Below are 15,560 nucleotides of genomic sequence, written 5' to 3' on the forward strand. Positions count from 1 at the left end.
GAAGAGCTCTAGGAGCAACTTCACATCTGACACAAACTAGGGCTACTGAATCTAAGGAAGAGCAAACCAGTTCATGTAGCTGTTAGCAAGGACTCTTGCTTATGAATGAGAGAAATGCAACAAAGTAGATTAAACCAGAAAAAAAAATATTGACTCATGTAAAAAGGAAGGATCAAGTAAGCTCTGGGAATGGCTGAATTCAGTCTCTCCTCAATGTCCTTGGGTGCTTGTCCTCCAAATGCCCATTTCCACTTGACATTATCCATGGCAGGACCTTGTGGCTCAAACCATCTCTCACATATTTTCTCACCACGTGACAGGAAGCCTTCTTAGTCATTGCTTGTTCTATATTTATATCCCATCCATTTAGAGACCCTACCGGGATATGATGGTCTTTCCTTGTTATTCTGTTAGAAAAGTTCAAGGTCTTACTGGTTTGCTCAAACCTGAATCACATTCTGATTCCTGAAGCTTCACCATGGGCAGAGCAAAGTGCTCCCATTCATTAGCCTGGGGACATTGCAGTCAGCTACTCAGATCCACTGCAGCCACTACAAATCCTGAGAATATGATCACACCACTGTCTTTCTTGATACCCTACTATGGCTCCCCTTAGCCCACAAGATAAGACCTAGTTCCTTCTAGTGGGCTAAAAAACCCTTGTGCTCTAGCCTGCTCCTTGCTCAGTTTCTCTCTCCATCTCTCCCCACTCCTTTGCCCCAGAACCTGTCAGGCCTCATTCTCTCCTCCCAAAGTAGGGCCCACGTTTTCTCCTAATTCTATGCACCCTAGCAAGAGATAAAGTAACACCATTTCCCATAACCTTGGGGAAACAGAGGAAGTACCCACCAAGTGACATCCAGTCATCATTCTCAGAGGTGGCTATACCAGGAGCTGACAGTGAAATCCCGCGCCACCCCCACAAGACCTCTCCCACCTCAGCAAGGAGTGGCTCTCACCACCACCCCATCTCTGGGGGCCAGGTGGAAGTGACTCCATCTCTATCCTACCCCAGGAAGTGGGTTGTTTTTTTCCCCCTCTCACGGCCAAGATCTGCCTCCTAAATCATCTTCCCCAGTCCCAGACTGACTTCCTGATTGCAATATTGATAACCAGGATATTAAAACATATAACCCCAGAACATTTCTCGAAAGCTGGGATGGTCAAGTCAAAATAGCATCTCAGGTGGGATGCCAACTCCCATGTCTAGATTGGGCTGCCCTGGCAGCTTCTGCTTCTTCTGAAGTAAGCACTTCTGTCTCACATTCTTCTCTACCCTAGCTCCTGAGCTTGTGCAAACAACCGGTCCCAGAGTAATATACACAACTTTGCAAGAACACACCAGTTTCAGGCATAGGATAGTGTGATTCCAAATTAGGAAATTGTGGTGTTCTAAATAAAACCATCCTCGGTGGCATAATTCAACAAATTATGCATGTTACTAGAGAGTAAGAAATTTCTTCTAGGACCCCATCAGAGTCCTCCTACAACCACCCAAACTGAGGGAGTTCCTTGCTTCAGATCAGCAGAACTCAAAGGGTCAACCCAAGTGATATATTCCAAAATAAAAGAGCATCTTCCAAAAAGCGAATTCTTGTCTCCACCGAAAAAGGCAAACACAGCTTGCAATCCTAAAGTGTTATTTTTTTCTCAGTTAAAAAAAAAAAAACCTCCCAACATATAATTTTATAATTCCAGGACAAAGGACAACAACCAAGAGAGAGTGAAGACTGACGTCAAAAAAATTTTTTCCCATGGGAAACCTATTAAGACATCTAATCAAAACAAAAATTAAATCAGACATGGGAATTTCCATGTTCCGGGCAGCAAAATGTTATGATTTTTTAAAAATTTCATTTTAAAACACAGCTAAGTTCAAAAGCAAATTTGTAGGTACGAGAAATGAAGCAGAAACTCGTGACCATAAAGGGCCAATCCATAAAAGGAATAGAAAGAATGTAATTACCACCAAGTGAGATGTGGTGGGCACATTCCTATAACCCCAGCCACTAAGCAAAGACAGGAGGATTGCAAGTTCAAAGCCAGCCCAGGCAAGGTTCTCAAGAGCTAGCTTAGAAACAAAACACAAAGTAAAAGAGCTTGGATGTGGCTCAAATGTTAATATATTTGCCTAGCATGATTAAGGCCCTGGGTTCAATCTATGGAACCATAAGTTAAATAAACAAATACATACATAAATAAATTAGGAGATGAATGGAAGGAGAGAGAAAGGGACGGAAGAAGGGGGAAGAGAGAAAAAAGAAAAAGAGAAAATGTCTAAAGAAGGCTTAATAACTCTGAGTGCTTTGGAACCCCTATGAAAAATAATTCCTGTTAAAGATGAGCTCACAGACAAAAATTATACACCACAGGAACTAGAGACTATAAATTAATCTGAAAGAGGCTTTAGATTTGATTAAGCATTTTAAAAGGTAAAAAAGAGTTCTTATGTAACAAAAATGGAAAATGACAAAATAAGGACAAGAAGATATGCAATCTGTTTGTGGGTTTGTCTTTTCTCCTTTCAATTTTATCACCCTTTGTTTCATGTTAGGTATATAATCTTTTTTTTTTTGTATTTTTTTTTGTTGTTGTTGTTGGTCAAGGGGCTTGAACTCTGGACCTGGGCGCTATCCCTGAGCTCTTCAGCTCAAAGTGAGTACTCTACTGCTTGAGCCACAACGCCATTTCCAGTCTTCTGGCGGTTAATTGGAGAGTCTCACAGACTTTCCTGCTCGGACTGGTTTTGAACTGCAATCCTCAGATCTCAGCCTCCTGAGTAGCTAGGATTGCAGGCATGAGCTACCTGTGCCCAGCTCATTTATTATTACTCTATCTTCTTAATAAATTCATTCTCTCTGGGACAGAATCCATTATCCTTAGAAATACTTCCTATACTGAAATCTGCTTAACAGAACATTAATATAACTACTCCACATATTATTATCAAATACTAAATATAAATGGCCTAAATACTATAACTAAAAGGCATAAATTGTTAAACTGATCTTTTTCCTTAGTCCAACTATATGCTTCCTACAAAGAAATCCACTTTAAATATCATAAATAAGCTATAAGTGCAATACATTACTCTTATCTGTTGGTAATTTTTCTCCTGGATTCCCTATTTCTACTGCTTCGTAGGAATTCTTTATATATTAATAATAATCTTTTGTTTAGAGTGACTCTGTAAGTCATTATCCAACTCACTCCACTTTTGAGAATGACTACTAGTGCTTATCTTGATGGGACACCAGTAAATCATGTATAAACTAGAAGTGTTTTGAGAAAATAAAGATATGGGATTACACCACTGCTGTCCATCTGTTATATTTGCTTCCATTTTCTTCAATATATAGTGAATACTTTAAAAATATGGACATAGAATAATATTAGGTTTGCAGAAAACTGCAGCAAAAAAGTCTCCAGCCATGCTTTTTACTGGCTACTTTTAAGACAAAGTCTTGCTTGCTGCCCAGAAATGTACCTGAGCAGTGATCCACCCACTTTAGGCTTCCCATCATCACCAGGACCATAGCCATGCTCCACCACATCCATCTACCTGCATGGAGAGGGAGTCTTAGGGACTTTTCTGCTCAGGCTAACTTGGTACTGCAGTCCTTCCAATCTCATGCCACCACATAGTATTTGATGATTGACATTCAACACTGCAGCCAGCTACAGATCGAGAAAGTATCCTAAGAACTTTTCTGCTAGGGCTGGCTTTGAGCTATGATTCTCCCATTCTCAGACTCCCAAGTAGCTAAGCATACAGGTACGAACCACCATATGTATTAGCAATTTCCTAATGACATATGATGGTGAGCATCTTACCATGTGTTTATATGCCACTCACATGTTTTCTTTGGTTAGGTGTGTATTTCACTCTTTTGACTATTTTTTAAAAAGTTGCATTTTAAGATTCATTTGTGTTCTGGGTGGAGATGGCTCACACTTATAATACTAACTACTCAGGAGGCTCAAAATAGGAGAATCATGGTTCAAAGCCAGACTAAACAGAAAACATTCCAAGATCTTATTTCAAAAAAGAAATAAAATAAAATAACTAACAAATCAAGGCTGTGGGCATAGTCAAAGTAGTAGAGCACCAGCCTAGCAAGTATAAGGCCTTAAGTTCAAATACCAGTACTGTCAAAAATACTTGTGTATTTTGGACATGTTTTGTAAGATAGATATATGTTTTGCAAAGATGTTTTTCTCCCAGTCTATGGCTTGTTTTTTCTTTTCTTTCTTTCATTTTTATTTATTTATTCACTTTGTCAGTGGTGAGTATTGAACTTTGGGCCTGGGCCCTGTCCCTGAGCTCTTCAGCTCAAGGCTAGTGCTCTATCACTTGAGCCACAGCACCACTTCCAGTTTCCTTGTGGTTAATTAGAAATAAGAGTCTCCCAAATGTTCCTGCCCAAACTTGCTTTGAACGGCAATCCTAAATCTCAGCCTCCCGAGTAGCTAGGATTACAAGCATGAGCCACTGGCACCCACCATGTTTTTGTTTTTGTTTTTGTTTTTTCATTTACTTAACAATGTCCTTCACAGAAAATTTTAATTTCTAACTTACCAATTTCTTCTGGTCATAACCAGCTGAGTACCGGTGGCTTATACTCAGAAAGCTGAGATCTGAGGATTGTGGTTTTAAGCCAGCCTGAGCAGGAAATTGTGAGACTCTTATCTTCAATAAACTACTCAAAAAAGCTGGAAGTGGCACTGTGGCTCAAGTGGTAGGTAGAGCACTTTCCTTGAGCAAAAGAAGTTCAGGGATAGTACCCAGGCCCAATGTTCAGGCCCAGAACCAGAAAAAAAAAAAAAAAAAAACGTTATCACCAAACTTAAAATCACCTAGGTTTCTCAAGGTCATCTAGAAATTTTCCTGGTTTTGAGCTTTACAATTAGACCTATGATCCACCTGAGATAACTTTGTGGATATTGTCAAATCTAGTACTAATATAAAAAAGCGTATTGCATTTATAATGTCAAATGCTAATTGTTTATTGCCAGCATAAAAGAAATCAATTTAATTTTGTGAATCAGCCTTGTTTCTTACATTCTGCTTTAATTATTTATTAGTTCTTGGTGTTTTATTAATTCTTTGGTATTTTCTATACAAATAGTCATGTTACCTGCAAACTAAGACAGCTTTCTTGCTTTCTTCTCATTCTATATACCTTCTGTTTTTTTTTTTCCTTGTCTGATTGCATAAGCTAGCTCTTTCAGGACAATGCTGAATAGAACCTGAGAGACACATCTTTGTCTTCTTCCTGATCTTAAACTGAAAGCATCTCATTTCTCATCATTAAGGGTGTTAGCATTAATTACTTTCTTTAAGAATGTAAATCAGCACTCTTTCTCTGACTTATATAACTGTAACCCCTCTGTATATCACCTTTATTATAACAATTTAAAAATTTAAATGTAAAGCAACAAAAAAAATTTTTAATGACTTTATATTTTCTAGCTTTTGTGTCTTTCTTTAACTGGCTTTTCCTTCTCCAAAGTTACAGAAATATGTCATTATATTTCCTTTTAAGTAATTGCAGTTTGCAATTCTTTAATCTGTCTGAAATTTGTTTTGAATATGGAATGAAGTAAGAATCAGTGACAATTAGATGCTATATTGGCTGTCTAAAAATTCATACCTATGCCCTTCTGGTATATTTTCCTATATTAGAGAGATTTTATTGAAGCTAAGATTCCAGATGTAATGAAGATTCTCCCAGTTAGATGTCTGCAAGATGGATCACTGTTTTGAATGAAGGACTAGCATAGAGAGGGAAATAGAGCATACGTATTTCTTCCTATCATCGGACTCCTCTATGGGCAATCTTTGTGGTAGCCAAGACTTTCCTCAGAGCTGCACCAGTCTGAGCTTTTTTTCCTTCTCCTCTTCCTTTCACAAGGGTCAGAACTATACCACTACTGGGAACTATACCACTCTCCTATCTATCCTTGCTCCCTCTCCCTTTATCTTTCACAGACATTATCCCGTCTTGCCCTCCTGATTCCGTCATAGTGTCTGCTTCCTACATGGACCTGGGCAAATACAGCTCACATGAATCTTTGAGTTGTAGTCTTCATTTTATTAGCACAGATACTAACAGAGATGGTAGGGCTGTGAAACTGCATCTGTGTAAAAGTTGTTACTACCAGACAGCTTGCAGACTGTGGCAAAGACTTCATCATCATCTCCTGCAAGTTGCTCAGTTCTGCACTTGTGCCTTTGGAAGTAGCTCAACCCACTTTCTTTTCGATCTTTCCTAGAATTCTGGCTTCTGTATGTACTGAATTCATCTGTTTTCTGTTGCTGTAACAAAGTTACTGAGATGGTAAGTTATTAAACCATTTATTTGGTTCATGGTTCTGGAGGCTGGGGAAGTCCCAGAAAGTGGTTTACTAACTACTCAGTTCCCAGTGATGGCTGTGCACTGTGTTACACTATAGAAGAAGTCAGAAAGAGAAGCAGGTGCATGTAGAATGGAAGGATACAACATTCTCATCACTTGACAACAAATCCAGTCCCTGTAGAGTTAAAACTCACTCCCTCAAGAAAGGCATAATCCTTCTTAATGACCAAATCACTTTTGAAAGGCTTCATCTCCCAACTCTGCCACCATGGCAAGCAAATTTCAACATGAGTTTCAGAGAGGGCAAAGCATATTGAAGCCACAGCACATGCCTTCCCTAAGTTCCTTCCTTAAATACCTAGGATGGATTCTTGTTTCAGGTAGTAAAACCACCACCAGTATTATAGCTAACTTAATTATTTTCCATTTGGAAACTCAGTTGTCTCTAAATCATTAACTGACTTTCTCAAATAGTGATCAAATGCCCTTTTAGCAATACTAGACTTCCATGTATGTTTCCTTACTCCATTCCCTTGACTGGACTATCTGTTCTCAAACCAACACCACTCTGTATTGATCACTTTATAGTAAATGTTTGTGTATCGAAGGGGCTGTTTCCTCCATGTTGTTCTGTGTCAAAATTTGCCTGGCTATTCTTATCCATGTTTTTCTGCGAGATGACTTAGAATTAGCTTGTAAAATTGTACTTTTAGAGCTCTTGTTAAGTTTTTATTAGAATTTCACTGAATTTATGGATTGATTTTGGAAGAATTTATGTCTCAACAATATTGGCTCTTCCCCAGGGCCCATTTGTAATTGGGAGAGGGGTTAGTTAGTTAAATGGCTTGGGAATAGGATAGACCTGAAGCTTGAAGGTGCAAGGGCTGAAGAGCAAGCAATTTCAATATAGTTGGATTATTGCCTTAGTACCTAATACAGAAAAAACAGGAGCGATCCCCAAGGAAGTCCGGAGGAGCCAAGACAGACTTCACAGACAACGGGGCAGTATTTGAGCTGAGTCTTGAAAGCATGACTAAGTTTTCCAGGGAGAACAGGGGGAGCATATTCCTAGAAGAAATTGAGGAACCGAGGCATGAGAAGACTTGAGTGACAAGACGTAGGAGGATGGTTGCTGGATTCAATGAGTATTCATTCATTTGATGGCAATGCATGTGGGGGTCAGGGACCATACTAAGCATTAATTCTTTGAGTCTTTACAACATCACAATTATGTGACTGCTGTTATCCCTATTTTACAGGCGAGACAAGGTATTCAAGAGAGGTTAAGCAAATTCCTCAAAACCAAATGGCTGGAGAGTAATGTAGGTAGGACCCAAGCCAAGATGAACTGGACCCCTGGGACCATCCATCTTCTTATCATTTGACTCAGGTACTCAGGAGGAGCCTCCTAAGCTCAGCCATGGAGATTGAGTGTATCTTGTAAACAACCAGATTTATGAAACCAAGAGAGGGGAGATGGCTTTCTTTTGCAGAAAGCTTATTGAAGTGGCAACCTCAGGAGAAATGATCTTTGCATGAGACATGTGATACTTGAACCAAGACAGGAAATACGGAGGAAAGAGTAGACCAAGGATCACTAAGACTTGAACTGAATTGAATCTGCTTTCCAGACCATATTGTCATTCATTCATCTATTCGTTTATTCCACCCTTATCAGGCCCTTACTAGGTGCCAGGCTGCCTGCTGGGTACCTTTGCTTCTGCCCCAGAAAACGACCCAGAGCTGAAAAGGCAACTAACCAGAACAGTTCTAATGCCACCACATGATTAGGAGACCCAGTTTCTGGCCCCCTCCTGGCTCCTCCAGCATCTCCCACTCCCTTCCTTATGCACATAAGGCTCAACCTCTCTGTGTCCCCCAATGCAGAATGTCTTCCTCCCTTGTCTCCTCTTTCCTTCTGTCTGCTCCTTCTCTCCTTTCCTCCTCTTCACTAATAAAATAGTCACAAATTGTAATCCTCTCCAAGCCTAAACTAGGTATAAGAACATCTACTAAAGATTGGGGGGCGGGGCAGGGGGAGGATGGGAAGAGATGGAAGGGGAAACAAAGGAGGAGGCTACAATGCTTGATAAGAAATGTACTCATTATCTTGCCCATGTAATTGTAACCCCTCTGTACAGTATTTTCACAATAAAAAAAAGAACATCTACTAAAGATAAAGTCTTACCTTAAAGGATTACAGAGAGGGAGGGGGAGGGAAGGACGGAGGGAGGAAAAGGAGAAAGCAAACATGGGAAAGAACCATCAGGAATCTGGGAACCATTGGTGATCAGAGACCATTGTGATGGTCAATTTGGGGTGGGAAGAGGTAGTATTTCTTTGCAAAAAGAAATCGAAAGCTTCAGTAGCACTGAGAAGGTACCAAAACAAAAAGCCTGGAATGTTCTGGAAATGGAAAATATAAGGTTGGGTTTTAAAGCCTAGCTTTTGAAGTCATACAAAGCAGAGTTTGGAATCTTGGCTGTAAAAATACACAATCTGTATTGGTCTAGACAGGCAATTAAGCCTTCTGGAACCTGTTTTCCCCCTTTGTAAAATGCAGATGAGCAGGTTTTACTTCACAGGGTCATTGTGAGAATGAACTGAGAGATTTTTTTTTTTTAACCACCTATTTTTCGGCTGCCTACTATGTGGCAGATACTGCTCCAAGAATGGAGTACATGAGCAAATAAACTGGATCAAACCCTTCCCTCATGTCCCCTTGAGCCCCCACCACACACACACACACTGACCCCTACCTCTGCGCTCATCACAGGCCTCTTGAGACACCAGTGTCTTCATCCATGTGATGAAGAAAGGCAATTCTTGCTTAAATAACTCTCAAATTCAAATAATTTTGTATGAAGGAAGAAGCTGTGACAGGGCTGCAAACAACATAAAAGTTTTACTCTTAGCCAGGTGCCGGTGGCTCACGCCTGTAATCCTAGCTACTCAGGAGGCTGAGATCTGAGGATTGTGGTTCAAAGCCAGCCTGGGCAAGAAAGTCCGTGAAACTCTTATCTCTAATAAACCACCAGAAAACCGGAAGTGGCGCTGTAGCTCAAGTGGTAGAGTGCTAGCCTTGAACTGAAAAGCTGAGGGGCGGTGCTCAGGTCCAGAGTTCAAGCCCCTGACTGACCCAAAAAAAAAAGTTTTACTCTCAATAATGATTGGTGATCCTCTGCTCCAGTCTAGGGACTGGTTGAGAATTTTACACAGGGTGTATAAGGTAATAGTCTTAGAGAGTGCGAACTCCACCCCCAGGGGTGCTGGTAGATACTTCACTGCAGTCCACAGGGAGAGAAGTCTGAATTGTGGTATTTACTCATTTCTGTGGTATCCACCATTTTATATGGCCCACTTCAAGATGACTCGTCTCGGGTTGTTGAGTGAAGGCTGCAAAGAAATGCATACTGTTTGGGCTTCAGGAGCTGGAACTTCAGAAGCTGGAAGAGTGGACCCCAGACAGTCATTGACTATGTCTACTTTATTTAGAAGAAAATTGATGTTCAACACTGGCCCAATTCACACTGTTGATATTTGCAAGCCTGATTACCTACATGATCCATGCCCTCTTCTACTTTCTGCTGAAGCTGAGGATATGTGCTCAAAGGAAGATCAAAGCTTAGACCAGAAGAAGTGGACTTGTTCCTGTAATCTCAGCTACTTGGGAGGTGGATAAAGGACTGAGGTTCAAGGCCAGCCCAGGTACACACACACACACACACACACACACACACACACACACACACACACACACACACACACATAATAGAACTTCATCTTACCCCATGGCTAAGCATCTTGCTACACATCTGTTATTTCAGCTACAGGGCAAGAACAATGGCTAGGTGCATTGTCACATATCTGCCATCCCCAGCAACAGTGAGAAGGCATAGTATGAAGATCAGAGCCCAGGATGGTCTGGGCAAAAAAGAGACCCTGCCTTGAAAATAATCGATCTAAGAAAGGGGGATGGAAGCATGGACCAAGTGGTAGAGTCCTGTTTAACAAATGTGAGGGCCTAATCTCAGTCCCTAGTACTGTCCCCCCCCCCAAAAAAAAGGAGAAAGAAGAGAAGGACAAGGAGGAGAAGAAGGAGGAAGAAGAGCAAGAGGAGGAGGAGAAACAGGTTCAAGCCAGGCTTTGAATGCACACCTAGCTTCCCCCCTAGTCTCAGTCACCTCATCTGTTAAATGAGAGAAAGAGAGTGTTCAGCACATACCATTTCTCTGTGTCTCTGACAAACAAGGCTGTGGCTTGACCTTTGTCAAAGGTCTGTAAGCCAAAGGCAGAAAGCATCCTCAGACCTCTGCTGCCCCACCCAGGCCTCTTTCCTTCATCCTCCTAACTCTCAACAGCTCAGCACAGATCTTTGCCTCCTCCTCTTCCCATGAACTCCCAGCCCAGCAGAAACCAGAACCCTTCCCAGAGCTGCTGTAGTCTTGCGCCCCATAAATCAGGATGTATCCTGAGCTGCGAGACCAAAGGAGCACTCTGGGAAAGTATATCAATCCCCGGATGATTGTTTTTAAACATCATTCCACAGAGCCCAGACCTATCTGTGGTATTAGGCTGCTTCCTGCCCCCACTCACAGCGAGGATACGAGGGCCTCTACCTCCTTTTCTGGATTCTTTTTTTTCTTTTTGTGTGCCGGTCCTGGGAGGCCTGGGCACTGTCCCTGAGCCTCTTTTGCTCACAGCTAGCTTGAACCACAGCTTTACTTCTGGATTTTTTGGTAGTTTAGTGGAGATAATAGTCTCACAAACTTTCTTGCCCAGGTTGGTTTCGAACCGCAATCCTCAGATCTCATCCTTCTAAGTAGCTAGGATTACAGGTGTAAGCCCATCAGTGCCTGGTTCCTCTTCTTGATTCTTAAGCAGCATGGGAGCAAAAGGTCTAGGGCTTGTGGAAGCCATACCTTCCTGTGTGACCCCAGAAGGTAATCTGCTGTCCTCTTGGAACCTGTATTCACCTGGCCTGGCTGGCTCTGGATAAGGGAGACAGGTCTTTGAGGATTTTTATAAGAGGGAAACACCATGGTCTTTGAGGGGTGCTAAGCCTATCTCCAAATTATAAGAGTTCATATATATGTGTAGACATAGGCACACATGACCCCACAATCATGTGCCCACCCCCATCCTAGTTATCCTGGAGTGTCCTGAGATTTCCAAGATGCACAGTGTGATGTTGATTCTGGTCTCAGGAAGGAAAAGAGATTTCTGCATGACTTGAATCCCATAGGAGGCTGCAGAACTATGGAAGGGAAGGAGGCGTGGGTTGGAAGCTATAAGAGAACAAGAACCAGAAGAAAGGAATCCTGAGTGCAGGCCTCTGGGGGGGGGGGGGAGCTTGCCTGGAGCTCACTTGCTGGGCAGAACACAAGCAGCTGGGGTATATCTAGAGAGGAGGTCCAACCTGAAGCTTAGAGGGGCACACTTGGGATCTGAGAATGATGATCAGGCTTTTTATGTGACTGGGATAACTTGGGAAAAGATCTCTGGCCCTCAACAGAAGGATGGAAGGAAGGATAGATTTGAGGGGGCCTGGAATTGCCTTTGCAATGGACTGGTTCAGGACCTAGCCAGAGTGAATTGTATGGACAGGGTTTGACATTGTCCTGGCACATGTGTAATGCTATCTAGAAATTTCTTTAAGTATATACCCAAGAAATGGCCTGGTACCATCTGAAGACACAAGGCACTAGCCCCTTACCGAATAGTATTCAAAAGCTTGGGAGATCCTGGAGAGTTTATCTGTCCTCTGGGGGTTAGTGAACACTGAAAGACCCTTCCAGTGGGAATGTGACCTCAGAAGACCCTATCACAAGCTGGGCCCGGAGTCCAGGAGTCCAAGGTCAACCAAGGAACTTCCCACATGCCATCACCTGGTGAACTGACCATTCTCCCAGGCTGGGCTTGTGATAGCAAGTCAGTCAAACTCACAAGAGATGACAGGCTGCAGACCCACCTTTGCCAATGTGTTCAACCTTAAGGAAGGCACTTAATCCCTACACCTGCCTCCAGGATGCCTCAGCTTGGCCCTCGACCCACAGATGGCTAAGGCCACAGTGTGGCACCTGTGTAAAGTTTAAGGGCCACTTCATTCTTGCTATGGCCAGGCCTAGTGACTCACCTGCCCCATCATCACAGCATTCAGCCTAGTCCCTGGGGCACTGGGGAAGCTCAAAGGACTTCCGTCAGTGGTGTTGGAAAAAATACAAGGCTCCCCTTTGCACCCATCAGATCTGTCACCCCCAACTTCAGAGAAGTTGAGTGGGCACTGAAAACACTGCCAAAGTTTCAGACAACTACCAGTGGCCTTCTGATAGCAAGCATAAGTCTCTGGGAGCAGCTGCTAAAAGTTGCCCCAGGTCTGCCTGTCATGGTGCCTCTCCTGAGACAGTCCCTTGGAGATTGTAGGTCCACTCCCAGGAGAACCTCAGGCTGATGAGGACTCTGTGACACACAGACAGGAAGCCTGCAGCCTAGAGAGGGGACACAGCTGCTCCTGCATCACAGAGATGGGTTCGGAGCCCCCCACCAGCCACTCTTTCCATCACGGTGTCACTCCCAGGACCCAAGACCCAGGCTGTTTCCCTGAGCCCAGGCAAGGACCCCACCCAGCCCACCTCACTTTCCCAAGAGAAGTGTTGGTGAGAGCCAGGGGGAGCTCTGGCTGGGGTAGGGAAACGCTGTCTAAACATGAAGTGGGGCCTGTGTGTCTGGCTGGCTGTCACCCGGGCCAGGTGGGCCTCTGACACACAGCAGGAATTTTCCATTGGCGCATCCTCTAGCTGGTTGGGATCCAAGGCATTTTCAGGCCTATTTTTTTTCTCTCTGTCTCTCTGTCTCTCTCTCTCTCTTTACTCCAGTTGTCTCCTCTCCCCACCCCCTATGAAAATCCACCCTGGGGCCCAGAGCATAAGAATCCTCAATTCTCAGCGAAGCTCCAGGAAACACAACCTTCTACTTACCTGTCAATACCTAAAATATAGAATCTCAAAACATGGGAGAAGAGAAACACTTTTATAGATAATGACAGTGAAGTTCAGAGACAAAAGCAACATGCCCAAAGTAGATCAAACACAGTTTTATCTAACCCTGATGTTATTCTAGTTGCACTGTATCTGTTTCCCAAGGTTAAAAACCAAGGTCGCTGGGAGACACATCCTAAGCCACGTGAGGGAGGACCAAAGAAGAAGCTGCACTCAAGGGCTGTGGAGAATTGGGCAGGTCACAGAAGCACCCCAAATGGACAGCTAAGGATGCAGAGACACACATTTCCCCACGCACATGTCATTCTAGGCTGGCAGTGACAAATCCATTGGCTCCTTCTCAAAACCAAGGTCCCTGGGGGTAGCCTACACGTGAGGGGTCTGTGACCCTCATCACAGTGGGAGGGGTGCTTCTTGTGTAACAGCAGGTATATCTGACCCTGTGTCTAGAACATTCTTTGAGCCGTCATAAGGGCTTTGGCCTGGTGAGCCTGAATCTTTTGGGCTCTTTGTCAAGCTATATGGGGCCACAAGGAGCAGGACAGCCTGGAGGCTTGATCCTAAGGCTGTGTTCTGGTGGTTCAGTACCTGTACCTTGCAGGACAAGTTCACAGCCAAAGGGAAAAGAATTACTCACACACTGAATAGCACTCTGCAGGCTCCTCCAAGAGACCCTGGGAAACTTTTGCCAGAGTTCTAAGCCATTTCCCAGAGCCAGGACATTCTCAAAGCTGGATCTCAGGAGATACTAGTCTATTCTGGGAAGTAGCCAGGTGGGAAAGGTGAGGACAGGGCACCCTGGAGTGTGCTCCCTCCCATCCCCATGAAACTCTCCGGGCAGGTCCCCAGTTACCCACCTAGCAGTTCAAGGAATACTAAAGAAAAAGGTTTCCTGTCAAATTTGTTTGAAAAACCAAGGTAAACCAATCCTGTACTTGCAAGTTTTCTACAGATCTCCTAGATGGTGGTTCTCAGTTGGGGGTGAATTTGTGTCCTGGGGAAGCTTTAATGGTATAGTTAGACATTTTTATTTGTCCACTAATATTAGCATCTGGTGGGAGAGGCCTGTATGAGACTAATCCAGGACAGCCCATAACGAAGAAGTATGGGGCCCAAAATGTCAAGTGCTGAGATTATGAAGCCCTGTCTTAGTAAATAATCTATAAACTGACCAGCACCACTCAGGTGTTCCACCAGACACCTCTTGTCTATGTTTGAGGGTGGCCTCTGTATTACAGAAGCTGAAAGTGGCTGACCCACATGATCATAGCTTTTCCTGCAGTTTGGTGGGAGCCCTTTGCCTAGCTGTAGGGGTAGTGGTGATGGGTCTGTTTTCAGAGGTTCTGATGGTTGGGATGTTCTAGGGGCAGCATCCAGGGTTGGTGGAACTGCTGCCATGAGACCCTCAGACTAGTCCTACAATGTGACTTTAAGTAATGTTCCTTGCCACTGACCTTGGTTTTTTTTTTTTTCTGTCCTTCCAGGAGAGTCTTTAAACTACCCAGGGTCCTTAGAATAAATCTGCCTAGGCTTAAATTAGGAGAGTTGGCTTTTGCAGTTTGCAATTAAGAAGTGAGTTCTCCAAATGTTTGTGAGCACAAGGTTCTTTCTTGTGCACAGGGAACCCTTAAGAGGAACATTAACAGGGGGGGAGAACTGGGAGAGCTCCCAGAGATTCTGATAACCTCTGTTCCAGCCAGAGACAGGCTACTGCAACAGCCCTGCCTCTCCCCCAGACCCAGGATTCTTCAGGAGCCCAGCTCTTGTTTCCTGGGCCTGGCTGAGTCAGAGCTAACCTACAGCAGTCCTCCTCTCCAATGCCACTCAGAGTCAAGAATAACTGCAGCTGGCTGCAGCCTCGAACCAAAACATAATCAAGGCATGGAAGCGACTGGGCTTGTCAGATGAAGGTGGGAGGAACTGAAAATGTGCATCGAAAATCTGTTGCTTGATTGGGGTGATGTTGTTGGCAGGTGGGAGAGGAAGTTTAAAAAGAAATGTGAGGTTTTAAGAATCTCAAAAAGTCAGGAGGGAAAAGGAAGAACTTTCCAGGAAGATCAGGTGTTCAGTCAGAGCAGAATGACTCTATTTCAGGGAATTCTTTGTTGGATTTCATGGAAGATGCTGAGCCTTGTGCCAGGTATGTTTAAGGAGCAATTTTCAACGCCATTCATTCATTTGCTCAGCAAATACCCATCAAGCA

This window comes from Dipodomys merriami, unplaced genomic scaffold, assembly GCF_024711535.1.
Source record: "Dipodomys merriami isolate MVZ:Mamm:240054 unplaced genomic scaffold, mDipMer1.0.p SCAF_17, whole genome shotgun sequence".
In the NCBI taxonomy this organism is placed as follows: domain Eukaryota; kingdom Metazoa; phylum Chordata; class Mammalia; order Rodentia; family Heteromyidae; genus Dipodomys; species Dipodomys merriami.